Here is a 21,797-nt window from a genome sequence, read left to right as displayed (position 1 = left end):
CCCGACTTCATCACTGCTAGTCCCGAGTAGTCCCAGCGATTCACAATGCCCTAGGCCTTACCATTGTTTGAGAGGTGGTACATATACCACTATTTTAGTATATGGTTTGAGTGGCCACCTGGCCTATCCAAAATTGTGCAACTTTTTAATGTTTAACTGTGCTTTTGTTTAAACGCTTGTACCTCTGCACTCATAAAGAGTACAGAGGATTATTCTAGTAATAAATACATATATTTTTATAATATATAACTTGTGTGGTGTCCTTTCATTTGATATTACAAGATTGCATATGGTAAAACAGCTGGCTTTACATGCCCTCTTGAGTTTAGCCTAAGACTGCTTAGTCCATGCTACCCCTAGGATAGCTTGTCTATAAGGTTGACTTTACAACCACCACCATAAGGGATTGTTTGGACTGATACAGGGTGCCCACAGAACTGTGGACATCATACATCAGGCCATCTTCTCACATTGGTGTGCAGCGGTTGGGATTTGAGCTTGCTGTTGTTCTACCATTGCAATCTTTATATCATTTGAAAGATCACATTAAGTACTATAGGTACATATAAAACAAAAGCTTATCATACTTAAGTTCTACTGAACTTAGTAGTTGTAGACTAAAGGGAGTAGCACACCCTGACTACAACTCACTAGCAAGGGTCCAGTAGGAAAACACTTAGTGTAGGTAAGTGCACCACTTACACCTCACTAGTCATGCCTGGCACAGGTGAAGCATCAAGCTCTCTACCTGTGGGTGACCAGCCAAAGGCACCATCCAGTTATGAAAAACTCAGCCACAAGGACTTGAGTGCCTTATGCACTTCAAGGGGGCTGAAAAGGGGTCACAACCCCACCATCCCTACCCTTATAGCAGTCCTAGAGAAAGCTGATCTTGAGAAGGAATCTGTTTCAGGTCCTTTAAGTAAGGTAGGAGAAGGAACCCCCCTGATAACATTGATGTCCCAGAAGTTGAACCTGCAGAGGTAGACGAGGATGGGGATGGAGATGAGTCAGATGACCAAAGGGGGGATGACCAGGTTCAAGTTGGAATATTGAACCAGGCCAACTTAAGCCTACATGGGAATGGAGGAGGTGTCCACCTGTCCAGGCCCAATAGTAGACTTAACCATGGCAATAGAAGGATTAGATCTCTCTCCAGGGACTCTTATCATTCTAATGCCTCAAGGGGGTCTCAAAGGGGAATGACTTCCCCCCCAGAGAAGAGAACATGAGGCTTGGATGAGAGCTGTCCAACTCCAGATAGAGAAGGAAGAGGTATCCCTGGCCCAAGCTAAACTTGCTTTAGCAAGGCAGCAAAAATTGCGTGGATTAGATTCCACTGGTGGCAGCAACATTATCCCTAAGGATAAAGACAGGTCCTATGATAGTAGAAACCTGAGCAAGATTGTGCCCCCCTACAGAGATGGGGATGACATCCACAAATGGATAACTGCTCTTGAGAGAGCCTGCATGGTACAACAGGTTCCTCAAGACCAGTGGGCTGCAATCTCATGGCTTTCCTTTTCTGAGAAAGGGAGAGATAAGCTCCTCACTGTTAGACAGAAGGATGCAAAGAACTACACTGTCCTGAAGAGTTCTCTAATTGATGGGTTTGGCTTAACTACTGAACAGTACAGGTTAATGTTCAGAGACACCCAGAAGACACAGACACAGGACTGGACTGATTTTGTAGATTGTGCTACTAAGGCTCTGGAAGGTTGGTTGCATGGCAGCAAAGTACATGACTATACAGGATTGTATAATTTGATTATGAGGGAGCAGGTCCTTAGTAATTGTCAAAAACAGATTTTACACCAGCACCTGGTGGACTCAGATCTGACCTCTTCACAAGAATTGGGTAAGAGGGCAGACAAATGGGTCAGAACCAGGATTAGGCCTAGAAATCAGGGTAATGACCAGAAGAAGGAGTCTACCAAGCCTCAAGAAAAAGGTGGGGATACATCTAAAGACAAGACTTCCCCAGGGCCCCAAAACTCCAAAGATGGGGGTGGGTCCCAAGACACTTCCTCTACCCAGAAAAAGCCTTATTGTCATACTTGTAAAAAGCCTGGCCATTGGAAGACTGACAGCAGTTGCCTTAAGGCCAACAATAAGGAGAATATTCCTCCAGGTAATACTCCAACACCTCCTGTTACTATTAGTAGTAATTCCCCAGGTGGTGGGAGTGCCCCCAAGAATTTGGCTGGGTTTACTTGGGGAACACAGGTGGACTCTGGCCTAACCAGGTCCCTTACCACAGCTACTCTTGTCTGTGAAAATGGCATGGGGTTTGCCAACTTCACTGCTTGTCCCAACACTTTGGACAAGTACAGACAGGAGCCCCTCATCAATTTTCTGAAAGTTGAGACCTTCAGAGACACAGGGGCTAGCATCACCATGGTGACTGAGAGTCTAGTCCCCTCAAGGCAACTTTTACCTGGAGCCACATACCAGGTGATCAACATTGATGGAGTGCAGAAAGATCATCCCATGGCAGTGGTGAATCTCAGCTGGGGAGGTGTCATTGGCCCCAAGAGAGTGGCAGTGTCATCAAACTTGCCTGTAGATTGTCTACGGGGGAATGATTTAGAGATCTCAGCCTGGGCTGAGGTAGAGCAAGAAACCCATTCTAAAATGGTAAATATCCTTGGAAAGGTCAGTGGGGCTGTGATGGCCACAGCCCCAATCCAAGATGTCTACCCTGAACAGGTCAGGAGGGCTGTGCCAGTCTCAGCCCAATCTCAAGCAGATTCCTTCCCTGAACAGGTTAGCAAGCTGTGATGGTAACAGCCCATACCCAAACTGAGTCCCTTCCTGAAAAGGTTGGTGGGGCTGTGATGGCCACAGCCCAAACTCAAATTGATTCATATGTTGTGAAGCCTGAAACTATGGATCACTCCACACAAACCGAGAGCATTGAGGAGGAAGAGAAATCTCCCTCCCACCAGACTTTAGGAAAGGATCAGCCTCCTCAGGGAACTGATCTTACCCCTGGTGAAGGAACTGCCCCAGAGGTGGTCAGGCCTAGCCTGACAGAGCCCATGATGTCAGTGGACCCTTCCCAGGTGGGACCCAGTCTGGAGCAGGTAGCCTACCCCTCTCTACCCTGCCTCAGTCAGCCCAGGGCTGTAGAGGTCAGGGAGGCCAGTGGCGGACCCCAAAGGGCCCCCTGTCTAGAAGAACCACCCCATCAGCAGATTATGGGCACCAAAGCTAGCAGCCCTAGCAAGGTGAACAAGTTAAAAACTCCTGAGGGAACTCCCTTAAACTTAGTTAGGAGCCTCCCCCAGATGGATTCTGTTGGGCACAGCCAAACCTGGGACCCAAAGGCCCCAAACCTGAATTGTCCCTCCAGTAAGCCAACAAAAGGGACCCAGCCTCCAGCTTTAGGTAGCCAGAGGTTGACCCTGAGAGCACAGTGCATCTCAGTCATGGAAAGAAAGGCATCCATGGTGGATAGTGATTGGAGGAAGCTGAGCCCTACATTAGTGAAACCTCACTTTAATACTCCCTTCCCACACCAGCCTTTTACTTTGCCAAAACACACCACAGGTAGTGATTCCCTATGGTGGAGACCCTCTGATACCCCTAGGGTGAGGGATTGCTTAGTGGACCATGAGACAGGGGGTAACCATGCTAGTGCAGGTACTTCCTTAAATGGCCACTTAGGCAATATAGGCTTACCTGGTCATGGATAGCCTTATCTCCTTTTGTTTGGGGGGGAGGGGGTTATGTAGGAAGGTGGATACCTGACTATGGTTACCCCAGATTTTTTGCCTAGTGTTTAGCTGGTTTTCGACTTAGTTGGCCTGGGATCCTGCTAATCAGGGTCCCAGGCTATCTGCTCTCTCTGTAAAATGGACTCCATGTACCCTAGGTACATCGCCAATTGGACATTGGGTCACCTTATCAGCCCCTGTACAGTGTACTATAGGTACCCAGGGCATAGGTGTCTCCATGGCCTACCAGGGGCTGCAGCATATCTTTTGCCACCCTTGGCTGGCTATCCAAACTGACACAACTGGCTGATCACTCAGCTGGGACAAGGTTGTGTAATCACCCCTTGCTTAGATATAGTATACCTATATCTAAACCTATATCTGGACACATATATAACTATAAGTCACTCCTATGGCAGGCCTTAACAATCCTGGAGGCAGAGTGCTTGGTTTTATTTGAGATGGTGCTCTAGCATGAGCTGAGCCTGTCTGCAGCTGTCGGGACCAACTCCCTTAGCTGTTCCGGGATATTGCCATACCATATACTCTTAAGTGCATTATAATCCTCGCGGTTACTTGCTAACTTTGGTTTGGCTTTATCAAAACATGTTGTGTAAGGTGTCATACGCTTTGGAATACTACCCCCTTGCCAGTCCTGGCAACGGGGGTAGCATTCCACCCTTCTAGAGGGAGAAGACATGTTACTTTGCTTAAACGCGGTTAAATCTAACCAAAGCCCCAGCATCACAAAATGGATGCTGCTGCCACAGACACGAGTCTGGCCTCCTGCTGCTGACTGAAACTCCGGCAGGGGAGGCCTGGACAATAGATATCCTGTCACAGGGAGGTGTTACATCACCCCAGACAGGAGATAGTGGATTGTAGCAGGGAGGGTTGAATGAAACTAGACACTCTCTGGGGAGCACAAGGCTTCCCATGCATAGTCCAGTTCAAACCGGTGCTGGGACACTCCAGTCCCCGTTCTGGCGCTCTGGCACGAAACTGGACAAAGGGAAAGGGGTGTAACCACCCCCTTTCTGGGTTCCACTCATAGGAGGGACCTAGCAGGTAATCCAGCCACTTGATTTGGAATAAAGGTAGGAGCTGTGCCCACAAGCATTAGATTATCCTGAATGAAACTTTGATACAGAACTCTGGACCTTTTGACATCCCACTCGACGTGGAAGACTGAAGAATCTCCCTTGTGGTCAAGGAGTGACCACCCAGTGCAAACAGGCACCATCCAGCGCCCAATGGTTTGCTTTGTTGCAGTTCCCGCCGGAACTCAAGCAACAGAGATCAAAAAGACCCAGCTTCCCTGACTTGTAACAGCCCGATCCACAGTCCCAGCGAATCTGAGACCCGTGGATGCGACGTGAAGCGTGGAGCCGGCCATCTTGGAAAGACTGCGAAGTGCTGACCGTGCAGCTTTTGAGGCACCCTTGAAGCTGTGCATTAGGGTTTGAGAAGCCCTAGCCCCGAGTATCTTGTGCACCGAAGATCTCCCCTCCACACTCATCGAGTGCTGCGTGGGGCCCTTTTGCATTTTCCTGCTCGACGCGTTGGTCCGGTCGCTTGCCCGGTGGCTAGTGGCCCCAGAACCGATGAATCTTGAGATTTACACTGCTAGTCTGGTTGCTCCAGACTGGCCCCCGCTCCCCTGACAAGGAGCCACCTCTCTGACCTTGCTGGTCCGAGTAAGAAGCGATCTTCGAGTCCTGAGTGGGCTGCATTTGCCAGGGCCTGTTAACTCCGATCCGGAAGCCGACACCGTCGACAGCGAGAACCTTTGTGGGACAGCTCCTGCTCCACTCCTAGGTATCGTCGATGCCCCAGAGTCCACGTGGCAGCAGAGACAAGCTTCATCACAACCACCTGATTGCGCCCGACATTGCCTGGTTCCTTCCTGGTTCCATCCCGGTCACTGGCTAGTGACCCAGACTCTGTCCCCTCTGCTTTCAGGTACTCTACATCTTTAATCCACCCTTGGATCCAACCGGACTCTTCTCTCCTGGCCGCCTGCAGCATCTTCATCTCCAGGCTCCATAGATCACCACGACGAAACCCGACACACTTTGGCACCTATGCACCCGCTTCCTGTGGGTGAGGTAACGAACCAACACCGGTCCTCCTGTAGTGGTTTATACCTCTAGTGTCCTAGTTTAAAGTGGGGTAATTCTATTCCAGTCAGAAGACTTACAAAACAGTAACTCTTTAACTTTTACGCGCCGTTGACTTTGCATTGGTGCATGCGTGTGCTTTAGGCACTGCACCCGTGTCCCGTGGGCCTCTCCCGACTTCATCACTGCTAGTCCCGAGCAGTCCCAGCGATTCACAATGCCCTAGGTCTTACCATTGTTCGAGAGGTGGTACTTATACCACTATTTTAGTATATGGTCTGAGTGGCCACCGGGCCTATCCAAAATTGTGCAACTTTTGAATGTTTAACTGTGCTTTTGTTTAAACGCTTGTGCCTCTGCACTCATAAAGAGTACAGAGGATTATTCTAGTAATAAATACATATATTTTTATAATATATAACTTGTGTGGTGTCCTTTCATTTGATATTACAAAATTGCATACGATAAAACAGCTGGCTTCACATGCCCTCTTGAGTTTAGCTTAACACTGCTTGGTCAATGCTACCCCTAGGATAGCTTGTCTATAAGGTTGACTTTACAACCACCACCATAAGGGATTGTTTGGACTGATACAGGGTGCGCACAGAACTGTGGACATCATACATCAGGCCAACTTCTCACACCATCCATTAAATTGTGTGTTTTGCTGTTCACAGGGTCAAGACTGATTTCTATATTGCCATGTCTAAACTGGGGTGGCGTCGTGAGCAAAATAAAGATTGATTAAACCAAGACCTGGGACTGGGGTGAATGTTTTGCCAATATGCAACATACCGTCCATCACCTTGCTTGTTTAGCTGTTCACCCTATTTGGGAAGGGTATGCCCAGACGTGGGTCCCGTGCGCAATACGCCACTGGAGTCAAGCTATACTGGCTGATGATGGCTGATAACCAGAAACCGGTCCTGGGATGCTTGATTCCGGTCCAGGGAAGACATGGCTTGGCAGATCGGGCTGGACTTTTCCCATGAGGCATAGGGTCAAGACGGATTTGCTTATGGCCATGTCTGAACTGGGGTGTCGTGATGAGCAATATAACAATGGATTAAATCCAGATCTGTGTCTGGGGGTGAATGTTTTGCCAATATGCAACATTGCGTCTATCACCTTGTGTGTTTTGCTGTTCACCCTATGTGGGAAGGGTATGCCCAGACGTGGGTCCCGTGCTCACTACGCCACTGGAATCAAGCTATCCTGGCTGATAACGGCTTATAGCCGAAACCTGTCCTAGGATGCTTGATTCCGGTCCAGGGAAGGCAAGGCTTGGCTGTTCAAGCTGGACTGCTCCCATAAGGCACAGGGTTAAGTCTGATTTGCATATGGCCATGTCTGAACTGGGGTGGCGTGATGAGCAAAATAACGATAGATTAAACCCAGTTCTGTGACTGGTGGTCAATGTTTTGCCAATTTGCAACATTCGGTCCATCGCCTAGCGTGTTTTGCTGTTCACCCTATGTGTGAAGGGTATGCTCAGACATGGGTCCCGTGCTCACTACGCCACTGGAGTCAAGCTATCCTGGCTGATGACAGCTGATAGCCAGAAACCGGTCCTAGGATGCTTGATTCCGGTCCAGGGAAGACATGACTTGGCAGTTCGGGCTGGACTGTTCCCATGAGGCACAGGGTCAAGTCTGATTTGCATATGGCCATGTCTGAACTGGGGTTGCTTGGTGAGCAAAATAACAATGGATTAAACCTAGATCTGTGACTGGGGGTGAATGTTCTGGAAATAGGCAACATTCCGTCCATTACCTTGTGTGTTTTGCTGTTCACAATAAGTGGGAAGGGTATGCCCAGACTTGAGTCCCGTGCTCACTATGCCACTGGAGTCAAGCTATCATGGCTGATGACGGCTGATAGCCAGAAACCGGCCCTAGGATGCTTGATTCCGGTCCAGGGAAGACATGGCTTGGCAGTTCGGGCTGGACTGTTCCCATGAGGCACAGTGTCAAGACTGATTTGCATATGGCCATGTCTGAACTGGGGTGGCATGGGGAGTAAAATAACGATCGATTAACCCCTTCGCTGCTATGCCTTTTCCCCTCCTGTGCTAAGCCTTTTTTTGGCTATTTGGGGTAGTGTGCACTTAGGCCCCTGTAACCTTTTGACCACATTGGGTATCCACACCAATTTTGTGTCCTTTTTTTCCAACATCATGGGGATTCTAACGGTAACCAGGGTTTGTGGATTCCCTTGGAAGGGTCCCAGAAATTAGCCAAAATACAGGAAAAATGGGGAAAACGGGCTACAAATGAAAGTCGCTGTGTTTTTCCCTGCAAATGTTTTCAAAAAAGGGTTTGTGGGGCTGAAATCCCCATTTTACCAGATTTTACGGAATGACAGTCTATTATCAGAGAACCAACATTTTTTACACAGTTTTGGCATTTTTCTGGGACAAAGCCTATTTTTGCTACTTTTAGTGCTTTCAACCTCCTTCCAGTTAATGGTAAAAATGAGTACGAAAGCAATTATGGATCCTAGAAAGCTATACATTTTGGAAAAGTAGACAACATTCTAAATTTAGAAAGGGGTCATTTGTGTAGATCCATCAAGTTTTCTTTATAGAAACTAACAGTTAAATATTGGAAAAATTGAAAAATAGTTGAAAAAAACAGCCTTTTATGTCAACGTTTTCACCTGTAACTTCTTGTAATTATGACAGCTCTATGAAAGCAATGTACAATTACCTCTGCTGGACCTTCCTAGTTGTGGGGATATATAGGACTTGTAGGTTTACAAGAAACAGAAGAACTCAGAGTTAAAAACTGAGTAGCAATTTGCAATGTCTTTTTTTTTTTTTGTAAAATTTTTTATTTTGCAATACACAGAGAAAAAACAATAAACAAAGGTACCGCATCGGGTGCATAGATGATCCCACACAGTGGGAAGCAATAAAGCAAGACGAGGCAATAATGCAATGCAGGAGAAGCAAGTAGAGTCCATGCTCCAGCATCTGCAGGAGGGACGTAGTCTCTTAAGTAACCCCAATGCGGGGAATACTCCTGGTCCAGCTGGTAGAAATTCCAAAGTCCCAAAGCCGTGTAACTAAGCCTCGTCCCAGCGGCACAAATATCCCAACAGCGGAACCTAAACTCAACACCCCTCCCACCTCCCCCCCCCCTTCCCACCCGTGACGGTGCCTCATTCACCCCTCACTCATGCAACACTCATACTTAGAGCTGAAACAAATGTAGGGTCCTCAACGATGCCGGGCACACTGCCGAGGGTAAACCAGCAGAAAGGTAGGACACCAGGGGACCCCATATGTGCTTAAAGTTTTTGTAGTTGCCTAGGAAGATGTCCGCCATTCTCTCAAGACTCAGGAGCCGCCACAGCCTAGCGTGCCAAAGTGAGATCGCCGGTGCCTCCTTGCGTTTCCAGGCAGCCGCCAGTGTGAGCTTGGCAGCGCCAAGGCAAAGCCATAGAATCTTCTTGTCCGCGCGAGTCTGATGCTCGAGGCCAGGATCCCTCAGGCCCAGGAGAACGAAAGCCAAAGAAGTATCGATGGGATACTGCAAAATATCCTTGATATGGGATAAAATCTCGTCCCAAAAGGGTTTGATGATCGGGCAATCCCACCAAATGTGGCGGAAGTCCCCCAGTAGCCCACAGCCACTCCAACATCTATCCGAAACGGCCGGGTAGATACGACGAAGCCGGGCGGGGACCATATACCATTGCGTGAGTGTCTTCAAATGAGCCTCCCGCAGGAGAATTGAGTGGTTAAATTGCGTCATGTCCTTCCACAACGCCGTCCATTCTCCGTCGGTAATGTCCCTCCCCACCATCTCCTCCCATTGTTCCATGTAGCGCGGTCTAGGGGAAAGGGCTGATCGAAGCAACAAACGGTATAGAAAAGAGATAGCCCCCTTCATGGTAGATGTTTTCAGCAGAAAGGCCTCAAATTCAGAAGGAGGCCTCGTGGCAGCCTCTCGAACTCCCGGCGATGTGGCCCAGTGGAGCAGCTGTAAATGCCTATATTTTCCGGTTGGCAGCACTTGGTAATCTCGCACGCAATTCTCAAATGTCAGGGGTTCAGAGCCGTGGAACAGATGGAGCAGTGCACGGCACCCCCCCTCCCTCCACGCGTCAAAGGGGCCCTCGGCTAGTGCCGGCGGGAACGCCGGGTTAAAGTGTAGCGGAGTGAATGGAGACGGAAAGGTCGTCCATCGCTCGTCTCCCGCCAGGGAGTCCCATACCTTCAGTGTGGTCCCCGTGGGCGTACTAATGTACGCGTTCACCGGGCGATCGCGCCTGGGTTTCCAGGCCAGATCCCAAATGGACCGGCCAGTCACGCTCCGGTCCATATGCAACCAATGTTTGTCGGAAAATTGCTGTGACCATTCTACCATGACTCTCAGTTGGGCAGCTTTATAGTAGAGATGTAGATCGGGGAGGCCGACCCCCCCGTCATCTCGCAGCCGTCGCAGGAGTGTAAACGACAGCCGAGCTCGACCTCCCTGCCAGATAAATTTCAAGATCAACGTCCGGAGCTGTCTAAAAAAGGAAGTGCTCAATGGAATCGGTAGGCCCTGAAAAAGATACAAGTATTTGGGGAGAAGGACCATTTTAATGGCATGTACCCTACCGAGCCACGACAGGAATCTGGGCTTCCACTTCTCCAGTTCAGCCCGCGTCTTGGCCAGCAGGGGTGGGAAGTTGGCTGCAAATAAGCCCCCCACCGTAGGAGTGAGGTGGATACCTAAGTAAAGTATCGAGCCCGAGGCCCAGGCCAGTGGCGTCGATGTTTTAACCTGGGCAACGTCGGCATGTGATAAGGTTAAATTCAGGACGTAAGATTTGCCGTAGTTCACCTTAAAGCCGGCCACTCCCTCGAAGGCCAGCAATATATCCCGTACGCATGGGAGAGAAGCAGCGGGGTCAGCCACCGATAGTAGAACATCATCTGCAAAGAGAGAGATCTTGTGCTGCTCCCCAGTGAATGGAATGCCCTTCACCCCCTCATGCTCCCGGATCGCCATCGCCAAGGGTTCAATGCTGAGCGCAAACAATAAGGGGGAGAGGGGGCATCCCTGTCTGGTACCTCGTGAGTGCTGGAAGAATGCCGACAGGTGTCCGTTCACCGCCACCCTCGATCGTGGGCTACAGAAATTAGCCCGCACCATAGTGAGGAATCTGTCGGAGAACCCAAACGCCTGCATCGTGTGAAAGAGAAAGCTCCAGTCGACACGATCGAAGGCCTTCTCCGCATCAAGGCCCACCAATACCGCCGGAATGCGGAACCTGTTCGCCTTCTCGATGAGATGAATCACCCTGCGCGTATTGTCGTGCGTCTGGCGGCCTTTGATAAATCCGGACTGATCCGGATGAACAATCGCCGGTAACAAGTCCTGAAGACGACTTGCCAGGATCGCTGAATACAACTTCGCGTCGATATTAAGTAAGGCTATGGGGCGAAAGGATGAACAGAGCTCAGGATCCTTCCCTGGCTTCGGCAGGACCGTTATCACCGCCTCCGCCAAAGTCCCGGCATTCACTCCGGACGCAGCCATGTCATTGAAAAGGGCCACTAAAAAATCACACACCTCAGTCGCGAAGGTTTTATAGAAGACAGCAGTGTACCCATCCGGGCCGGGGGCTTTATGCAATTTCAGCTTTTGAATGGCTGAGAGGACTTCCTCCCTCGTGATCGGAGCCTCTAACAAATCATTCCACACCCTGGAGACTTGCGGAAGCGGTAAGCGCTGCAAGAACTCCCGCTGCGCTGTCGCATCCAGCTCCTCGCCCTTATACAGATCGGCATAAAAGCGGCCAAATATGTCCGCCTTCGCCCCGTCACTATGACAAAGAGCCCCTGTGGAGTCTCTGATCCCCCCAATGTATTCTCGTTCCCTCTTGTCCCGCAATTGCCGGGCTAAGTGCCTGCCAACCTTGTTGCCACTAGAGTACGAATGCCGCCCTAGGCGCAAGAGGGTAAGTTCGGCCCTATTCGCATAATGTGCCTTGAGTTTGCCCCTAACCGCCGTAAGTGGACGTAGGGTCACCCTCGAGGGATTGAGCTTATGAGCCCTCTCGAGTTCAAGCACCTCGGCTTCCAGTGCGTCTCGTTCCTTTCTACGCAGGGTATTAAGTTGCGAATTGAGGCCCAAGCACGTTCCCCTGATCGTCGCCTTAAAGGCGTCCCACGTAGTCACCAGAGAGGTATCCGACGGTGGATTGCAGTCGAAAAATTCGCGGATGGCCAGGCGCAAGGCCTGGTTAGAAACCTCGTCCCTAACCACCGATGCCGGGAAGTACCACTTTCGGTTCGCGGTGTCGGGTGGCGACCAACGAAGAGTGAGCACCAAGAGGCCGTGGTCCGACACCGAGATCGGGAGAATGGCGGCATCCAGTATGTTCCCCCGTAGAGACTGGCTAAGAAAAATGTAATCCAAGCGGGAGTAAGAGTGGTGTACATGTGAAAAGAATGTGTAGTCTTTCATGGAGGGGTGGAAAAAGCGCCATCCGTCTGCTAAACCCAGCTCCCCCACCCCCTGCTGCGTGGCCACCGAAAAGACGCCTGTGTCTGCCCTACGTCCCCCTGAGCTATCGAGGTCCCTGTCCCACACCAGATTAAAGTCTCCCAGCACGAATAGGTGTCCCCCCGCAAAGTCCCCAATCTTCACCAGCAATTCTTGCAAATACTTATTCTGACCCGCATTGGGTATATACACCACCACAAACGTACACAGCCTGCCCTGAATGTGCCCCTTAACCATCAGCCAACGGCCCTCCTTGTCGTGTCGGACCTCTACCGGTTGAAACTGCAACGAAGCTCTGAACAGAAGCGCCACCCCCCGGTGCTTCGTAGCTGCGGAGGACCTGTACACAATGGGGTATGCCCTATGGCGGAGCCTCAACTCATCCTTCCGAGCCAAGTGGGTTTCTTGCAGTCCAACCACATCAAGTTGATGATCCATCACATACTTCAGTACTCTCTGCCGTTTCTGTGGCGAATTCAAGCCCTTAACATTCCACGACCCTATACTAAGCGGCATGACGGAAATACACCCCAGAAGTCGCTCTCAGTATGCCAAATGCCATCCATCCCTCGTTCAGCCCCGCCCTCAGACAACAGACACCTAGCAGTTTCCCGATCATTCGCAGTACAATAGTTCCAATAGTAGAGTACGCACTGAGCCGCAGACACACCACAAACATCCCCTTCAGCCCCCCGTCACGGGTCCCCCCCCACCGACCCCAACAACCCCCAGTCCAGCCCCACCCCAACAGACAAGTAAACCAAGCATAGTGCAAGTCACGGAGCCTCCCTGCCCCTGAACCCCCACCCTCCCCAACACCAAACCTTACCCATAAGGAAGGGAACAACAAACAACAGGATTGGAAATCATAAAGGAGAAACAGAATACTCATCAAGTCCAGTAGTCCAAGGTTCCGGAGAGGTCTTCCCAACCGGAAGCGGAGCAGGGGTGCCAAAGGATCAACCCCCTCGGCCACGGTCCGGGGTGTCTCCCCAAAAAGTACATCCATACCCCAGACCGAACTCCGATGTCCCTCCGGCGCCGAACCTGGTCAAGTCAAATCCGTGGTGGATCACGCCGCTCCAGAGCCGAGTTGCGAATCCGCCAGCGTGACTGAGGCCACCGAGGCCACTGCGTCGACCCTTTCCTGCTGACTAGAAGCGCGGTCCGGCCGCCGCCGGTCTGGGGAGGCTCCCACCCTATGCCAAGAGGACGAGCGATGACGTCTCCGAGTCGGCGAAGCATTCGCTCCCTGTGAAGGAGGGTCATCCTGGAGACCCAAGAGGTCCTTTGCTACCTGCAGAGTGTTAATCTGTGCCAGCCGATTCTGCCACCGGAAGATGATCCTGAAGGGGTGGCCCCACGAATAGGAGATGTTGCGTTCTCTCAAGAAGGAAGTCACCGGACGGAACTCCCTCCGCTTCCGCAGTGTGGAGGCTGCCAAGTCCTGGTACAGCTGAGGTGCATGGCCCCTGAATTGCAAAGACGAGATGGCCCTGGCCTTGCGGAGAATACGTTCTTTGAGTTGGAAGTCATGAACACAGACGAGGATGTCGGGAGGGGGACCCCCACCGCGCCTAGGCAGTCCCACTCTGTGTACTCTGTCCATCTCGATCTCCGTCACCTCCTCCTCATCCAAAATCTGTAAAAACAAGTCCCGGACGTAGCCACGCAGGTCTCCCGCCTCGCCATCCCATGGCACCGCCCGGATGCGGATGTTGTTCCTCCTGGAACGATTTTCCAAGTCCTCCGTATGCAACTGCAGGTCCAGATTCTGTTCGGTGAGGCGGACGATATCTTGTTGCAGCAGGTGCACATCGTTAGCCATGCTCAGATCATGGTCTTCCAGGGTCGCCACCCTCTCGCCAATGCCGTCCACGTCCCTGCGCACTTCCCTCAGGTCAGAAGCCAATTGAGCCCGGAGCTCAGAAATATCCTCCTTGATGGATGCAAACAGTTCGGTCATGAAGGCCTTAGTAGCTGGCGCCTCGTCGTCCGACACCTTCTGCGAGCTACTGGCCCCCGGGGATGCCGGCTGCTGAGAGGACTTGGAGGCACCCTCCTTACCCTGACGACCCCCCTTTCGCGACACGTTGGCCATCTCGGCTGGTGGCACGCAGACCGGGAGGTCAGACCACCCCAGTCCGACAGGTAGCAGACGCTATGGGAGCCTGTGGGGCCCGCGAGCCGCAACACTTCCCTCCAGGCAGCTCAAACGGTGCCCCCTCACTGTCCAGGGCTCAGCGGAAGGCAGATCCAAGGCAGGCGGCCCACACGTGGGGGGGTTAGGGGTCCCCACAACTAACTGCGTGTGATTAGGAGGTAGGGCTAGGTAGGGCAATGCAGGCACACTCCACTCCGCAATCAGCGCCGTCCACGTCGTGGCCTCCAGGAAGGGAACTATAATGGGACCGCGTCAGGCTCTGAGGTACCCAGACGCTCCCATGTGCAAGAGTGCAGCAGTCCGGCCCCAGCAATCCGTCCCTCTGGCGGGTTCCGCGGTCCAGACGGCCCTCCACCACCTACACTGGGCCGTGGATCTCGATGCAGGTCGCCGTGGCTCCACGCGGCAAATTCAGATGGCCAGCCAGCCAGCCCACGCCCAACTGCCAAGAGTAGCGCCGCAGCTGCCGTGTGTAGCGCCAGGTCCCGTCGTCCCAGGCAATATGGCCGCTCCCGCCGTCCCCGGGGAAGCACTCACCCCGCCGACACCGCTGCTGGGCCCCGTCCTTGTCCCTGCACTGCTCGTTCCCCCAGCAGTACTGGGCCCCGTGTAGCTCCACTCCACTCCGCCGGCCCCGCACTGCGCCACCGCCGGTGGCCCGCCGTGCCCGGATGCTCCGCGGCGCTCTCACCGCACCTCCTCCGTCCTGCCGCCGGAGTCACCGCTACTTCCCGGCCGTCCTCGCCGTCCTCTGCGACAGGGCTCCAAAGCCCAGGCACGTTTCCCTGCCGGCAGGAGCTCCGCTCCCACCGCCGGCAGGTTCTGGATGCGGTCCGGCGGCGCCTCGCCAAGCACCGCGAGCGCCGCAGTCACCAAGCCGGCTCCCCGATCACGGGAGGCCGGTGCTTCTTAGGCCCCAAAGGCTAGGGATCCCGGTAGGCGTTCTCAGCGTCACACCGCTCCTCCAGCGGTACCGCTGCACTCCGCTGTGCTGGGGGCACCTCCGCCACCCCACAGGACCCGGGCAGCCACACCAGGACCGTGCTATGAGTAGCTTTGTTCGGTTCGGCGCCGGAGAGACCCGAGAAAGCGTCTCACTCGGACGCCATCTTGGCCACGCCCCTGCAATGTCTTTTTATTATGTACTGGGTATAAAGCAATTATTGTAAAAAAAATGTATACAAGGAAAAATTGGTATGAAAGACACCTATGTATTTCTGAAATGGGTACAAATTATAGAGTTTAGGAACAGTACATATTTGCACATTTTCAAAATTGGGAATGCTCATACTAGCATGAGAATTATTGGTCATTTTTCAATTTCTTTTTCAGAAATGCATCAAAAACTCAATAGGTAATAACAGTTTCTTTACAAATCTGAATTACTCTAAGTTTCCCGATAAAAATGATACCTCACTTGTGTGGGTAGGCATAGTGTCCACGACCGGAAAGGGCTCAAAACCCAACGTGAACACACCACATTTTCACAATGAAAATGTACCCTTTTTTTGCAAAGTGTGTAGCTGTCGTTTTTTAACACTAGCTCTGCCGGCACCTAGGGAAACCTAGCAAAACCATACATTTTTAAAAACTAGAAACCCAGGGGAATCCAGGATGGGGTGATTTGACTGCCTGCCATCATGTTCTGTTACCCAGAATCCCTTGCAAACCTAAAAGAAATATCAAGAGAGCCACATTTTCCCCACATTTCTGTGGTGGAAAGTTTTGGAATCTGCGTGGATCCACTTATTTCTACCTGCCCTGTGTTCCCCAAAGTTAAAAAAAAGGGTACCTCACTTGTGTGGGTTGGCCTAGTGCCTGCGACACGAAATAGCGCAAAACACAACATGGTCACTCCTCAATTTTGCAGTAAAAAATGACCCTTTTTTGGCAAAGTGCCTAGCTGTCGTTTTTGAACCCTAGCTCTGCCGGCAACTAGGGAAACCTAGCAACCCTATACATTTTTGGAAACTAGACACCCAGGGAAATCCCGGATAGGGTGACCTGACTGCCTCCCACCAGGTTCTATTACCCAGAAACCTTTGCAAACCTAAATAATTGTAAAAAAAACACATTTTCTACACATTTCTGTGGTGGAAAGTTCTGGAATCTGCCTGTAACACGAATTTCCTTTGACCCTGCGTTCCCCAAAGTCTTCTGAGAAAAATGGTACCTCACTTGTGTGGGTCGGCCTAGTGAATGCGACAGGAAGCGGTGCAAAACACAACATGGACGCACCTCAATTTCACATTGAAAAATTACTCTTTTTTGGCAAAGGACCCAGCTGTAGTTTTTGAACCCTAGCTCTGCCGGCACCTAGGGAAACCTAGCAAACCTATACATTTTTGAAAACTAGACAGCCAGGGAAATCCAGAATAGGGTGACCTGACTGCCTCCCACCAGGTTCTGTTACCCAGAAACCTTTGCAAACCTAAACAATTGTAAAAAAAACACATTTTCTCCACATTTCTGCGATGGAAAGTTCTGGAAACATCATGCATCCACAAATTCCCTCCCACCCTGTGTTTCCCAAAGTCTTCCGAGAAAAATGGTACCCCACTTGTGTAAGTCGGCCTAGTGCCCGCGACAGGAAACGGCACAAAACGCAACGTGGTCACACCTCCATTTCACATCTCCACACCTCAAATTTGTGGATCCACGTAGATGCCGGAACTTTCCCACACAGAAATTTGAGAAAAAAGTAATTTTTTTCAGCTGAATTTGAGTTTGCAGGGGATTCTGGGTAGGAAAACATTAGGGGACCCACGCAGGTCATACAACGATGGACTCCCCCGGGTATCTAGTTTTCAGAAATGTGTGGGTTTGGTAGGTTTCCCTAGATGGCTGCCAAGCCCGGGGCCAAAAACTCATGGGACCCCCCCCCTTGCAAAACCAGGTTGTTTTGTGTTAGGTAATTTTGAAGTCACCTCAATAGGTTTTGGCCGTTGCCTGTTGCTGGCACTAAGCCTACCCACCCAAGCGAGGTACAATTTTTCTCGAAAGGCTTTGGGGAACATCGGGTGAGTGGAATTTTGTGGATTCATGCAGATTTGAGAACTTTCCAACACAGAAATGTGAGGAAAATTTATTTTTTTGGACACATTTTTAGGTTTGCAAGGGATTCTGGGTAACAGAACCTAGTGAGAGCCAGTCAAGTCACCCCATTCTGTGTCTAGTTTTCAAAAATGTACAGGTTTGCTAGGGCCCAAAATCCACAGGTAGGCATATTGCTAAAAACAAAACCGTGCCTAGTCGGCTTTCTGCCGCCCTGGAGGGGGGATTTCGTGGGTGGGGTTGCTCCGATATGCCCCCAAGGGGGGCAGAAACACTGTGGCTATTTTTTGGGGGGGGTGGGGGCATTGGTATGCCCATTCTGGGCAGCCCCCACCCCCACACATAAAAAGCTAGCGTAAACGTTGGCATCGAGTGGGCTTTTTGCCCCCCGGGGGTGGCAGATTGAGGGCTACTACCCCACCTTCCCTCCCAAGGGGGGCAGAAAGGTGATAATTGTTGCGGGTGGGGGCATTGGCATGCCTGTGTTTCACAGCCCCCACCGTAATAAAGTGTGCCCAATAAAATCCCTGGTGTCTAGTGGGTTTTCTGCCCCCCAGGGGGGGCAGATTGGGGCCTACTGCCTCATCTGCCCTGGGAGGGGTAGGAAGGCTGTAATTATAGCCGGGGAAGGGGTGGGGGCATGGGCATGCCCGTTTTGGGCAACCCCCACCCAAATTCAAATTTGCCCAAACGGATTCTGGCGACTAGTGGGTTTTTGCCCCACCCGGGGGTGAAGATTGGGGGCTAATGCCCCCATCTGCCTCCCAGGGGGAAGAAAGCCTACTAAATGCCAGGGATTATTTGGAGCACATTTTAATTAGGGTGGGGTCTGCCCAAAACGGGCATGCCAATGCCACACCCTAATAATAATTTGCCCAAAAAAATCCTGGTGTCTAGTGAACTTTTCGTCCCTCCGAGGGGGCAGATTGGGGAATACTGCCCCATCTGCCCCAGGGGGGCAGGAAGTCTGTACTTTTTGTGGGGGAGGGGGTTGGGGCATGGGCATGCCTGTTTTGGGCAGCCCATCCCAATCCATATTTGCCCCCCAAAAAATCCCTGGCATCTAGTGGGCTTTTTGCCCCCCCCCCTCGGCAGGGCAGATTGAGGGTAATGCCCCCAACTGCCTCCCAGGGGGGTCAGAAAGTCCACTAGACACCGGGGAGTTTTTTGGGCAAATTTTAATTAGGATGAGGTCTGCCCCAAACGGGCAAGCCAATGCCACACCCTAATAAAAAATTGCCTAAAAAAATCCCTGGTGTCTAGTGGGCTTTTTGCCCCCCCCCGGGTGCATATTAGGGGCTACTGGCCCATCTGCCCCCAGGGCGGCAGGAAGGCTGTAATTGTTATGGGGGAGGGGGTAGGGGCATGGGCATGCCCGTTTTGGGCAGCCCCACCCTGTATGAAATATTTGCCGCCAAAATAAAACCTGGCATCTAATGGGCTTTTTGCCCCACGGGGGCAGATTGGGGGCTACTGCCCCTTCTGCCCCCCAGGGGGGGCAGGAAGGCTGTACTTGTTGCAGAGAAGGGGGTGAGGCATGGGCATGCCCATTTTGGGCAGCCCCACCCTATTTCCAATTTGCCCCAAAAATAATCCCTGTTGTCTAGTGGACTTTTTGCCCCCCCGGCGGGGCAAATTGGGGGGTAATGCCCCCATATGCCCCCTAGGTGTAGCAGAAAGTCCACTAGACGCCAGGGAGTTTTTTGTGCAAATTTTAATTAGGGTGGGCTCTTCCCAAAATGGGCATGCCAAAGCCACACCCTAATAAAATGTGCCTAAAAAAATCCCTGGTATCTAGTGGGCTCTGTGACTGGGCGTTAATGTTTTGTCAATATGCAACATTCAGTCCATCACCTTGTGTGTTTTGCTGTTCACCCTATGTGTAAGGGTATGCCCGGATGTGGGTCCCGTGCTCACTACGCCACTGGAGTCAAGCTATCCTGGCTGATGGCGACTGATAGCCAGACACCGGTCCTAGGATGCTTGATTCCGGTCCAGGGAAGACATGGCTTGGCAGTTCGGGCTGGACTGTTCCCATGAGGCACAGGGTCAAGACTGATTTGCATATGGCCATGTCTGAACTCGGGTGGCGTGGTGAGCAAAATAACAATGGATTAAACCCAGATCTGTGACAGAGGGTGAATGTTTTGCCAATATGCAACATTCCGTCGATCACCTTGTGTGTTTTGCTGTTCACCCTATGTGGAAAGGGTATGCCCAGACATGGGTCCCGTCCTCACTATGCCACTGGAGTCAAGCTATCCTGGCTGATGACGGCTGATAGCCAGAACCGGTCCTAGGATGCTTGATTCCGGTCCAGTTAAGACATGGCTTGGAATTTCGGGCTGGACTGTTCCCATGAGGCACAGGGTCAAGACTGATATGCAGGTGGTCATGTCTGAACTGGGGTGGCGAGGTGAGCAAAATAACGATGGATTAAACCCAGATCTGTGCCTGGGTGTGAATGTTTTGCCAATATGCAACATTCCGTCCATCACCTTGTGTGTTTTGCTGTAGCCTTCTTTTAACAGAGTGTGGGGAACCTAGATATAAGGAGTTCCCGTAATCCAATCAGGAGAGGACCAGAGCATGCATAATGAATCTTTGTGACTGGAAGGGCAGAACTATTAACACTTTCTTAGCAGTCTAAGAGGCCCATGCATCAAGCCTTTTTCTCTTCGCAAATGGGCCGATAATTTGCGAATGGAAAAAGGCCTTTGCAGGTGCAAGTACCTTTTTATCATTTGCAATTTAGGTATTCAATCTTTTTAGACAATTACCTAAATTGTAAATGCATTTAGAGAATCACAATTTGCGAATCCCTATTTTCTGATGAATGTAGCCTTTCCTAAATGCGGACTGTGCATTTAGAAAACACTAACTATCATCAACTTCCAGTTGGTGGTAGTTGTGTATGCTTTGAAAAACGTACCAAAATGCATTTTTCAAAGTGCCATGAAGCGCACACAATCCCTTAGGACATGTGTGTGCTTCACATGTGCACATTTACCTTTTTTGGGGAAGTGCTTCAGGGGGGCCTTGGGCCCCCGGGCACCCTTTGATTTGCATTCGCAGTTTGCCATTACCAATTTGGTAATTGCAATTTGCGAATGCATTACATGCATTCTAATGGGGCTGTTGGCACATTGTCTAATAGCGATTCGCAATTTCAGAATCACTATTAGCTAATGTTAAGAAATTGCACATTTTATTGTGATTCATACATGCAGAGGAATTTGCGATTATAAAATAGTGATTTCTTAAAAATGGCTAATTGGTCATCGCAAATGATGAGTTTGATGCATGTGCCCCCTAAGTGATCTATACCATTTTGTAGATAGTTTATTGGCTTGGGGCTCCATGGTAAGTATGCCATCCTACCAGACACCCAGATCTTTCATGTTTTTTTTGGGCTTGATGTAGTCCCAAGGCACTCCAGCTAAAACATGCTCTTAACCCTGTTGCTACAAGGAGCATAAGCTCTATCTCATGAGAAAACAGCTTGGCATCTAGTTGGCCACCTCCTCTAGACAGGGGACAAGTTGCTTATAGTTGGAGCTTTGTTCTGGGGTGATGGGTAAGACAAATTGAGTATCATCTTCATAGGAGACTAAAGTCAATCTAGGAGACTGTAGTAGCTCTGCTAAAGTGAACAGCCGACTGCGAGGTAGACCTCGGTTTGGCCTGCCCCCCTGGTTATAAAATCCTCCATAAGCCGAGATTAAGGGGGAGGGGTGGGGGTTTAGGCTGATCTATAGAGAATCCTTGAACCTGGCTACTATTGACATTGATGGGGTCGCAGGTGTCGAACTCTTTGGGTTTATTATTAAGAGTGTTCTTGGACAGGCCTTAACGAGGATTATCTGCTACAGACCCCCGGGGGCCTTCAGCGTGCAACAGCTGCAACTGCTTCTGGAGACTTTTACCAAAATGCCCGCTACGTATCGTAGATTGGTGATTTTGGGCAACTTTAACCTTTGGTTGAATGGTTCCCTGGACACAGGCATTGCAACATTCTTCAGTAATGTGAAGGCCTTGGTCTTCGCCAACGGGTGTTCAAGGCCACTCATAATTGAGGGCACCTGCTGGATTTTATTTTTTCAGAGGATGATCAACTGTTTATTGGGGAAGTCCTGCCCATGTACTGGACTGACCATTATCGGATTAAATTCTATGTAAATAGTGCCAGTCAAGATAAGCAGGGAAGTAATTCGGTGAGTGAATTTGTGGGTAGGGA

Source organism: Lissotriton vulgaris, chromosome 4_1, assembly GCF_964263255.1.
Source record: "Lissotriton vulgaris chromosome 4_1, aLisVul1.2, whole genome shotgun sequence".
Taxonomy (NCBI): Eukaryota; Metazoa; Chordata; class Amphibia; order Caudata; family Salamandridae; genus Lissotriton; species Lissotriton vulgaris.
Note: the sequence above shows the minus strand (reverse complement) of the source record.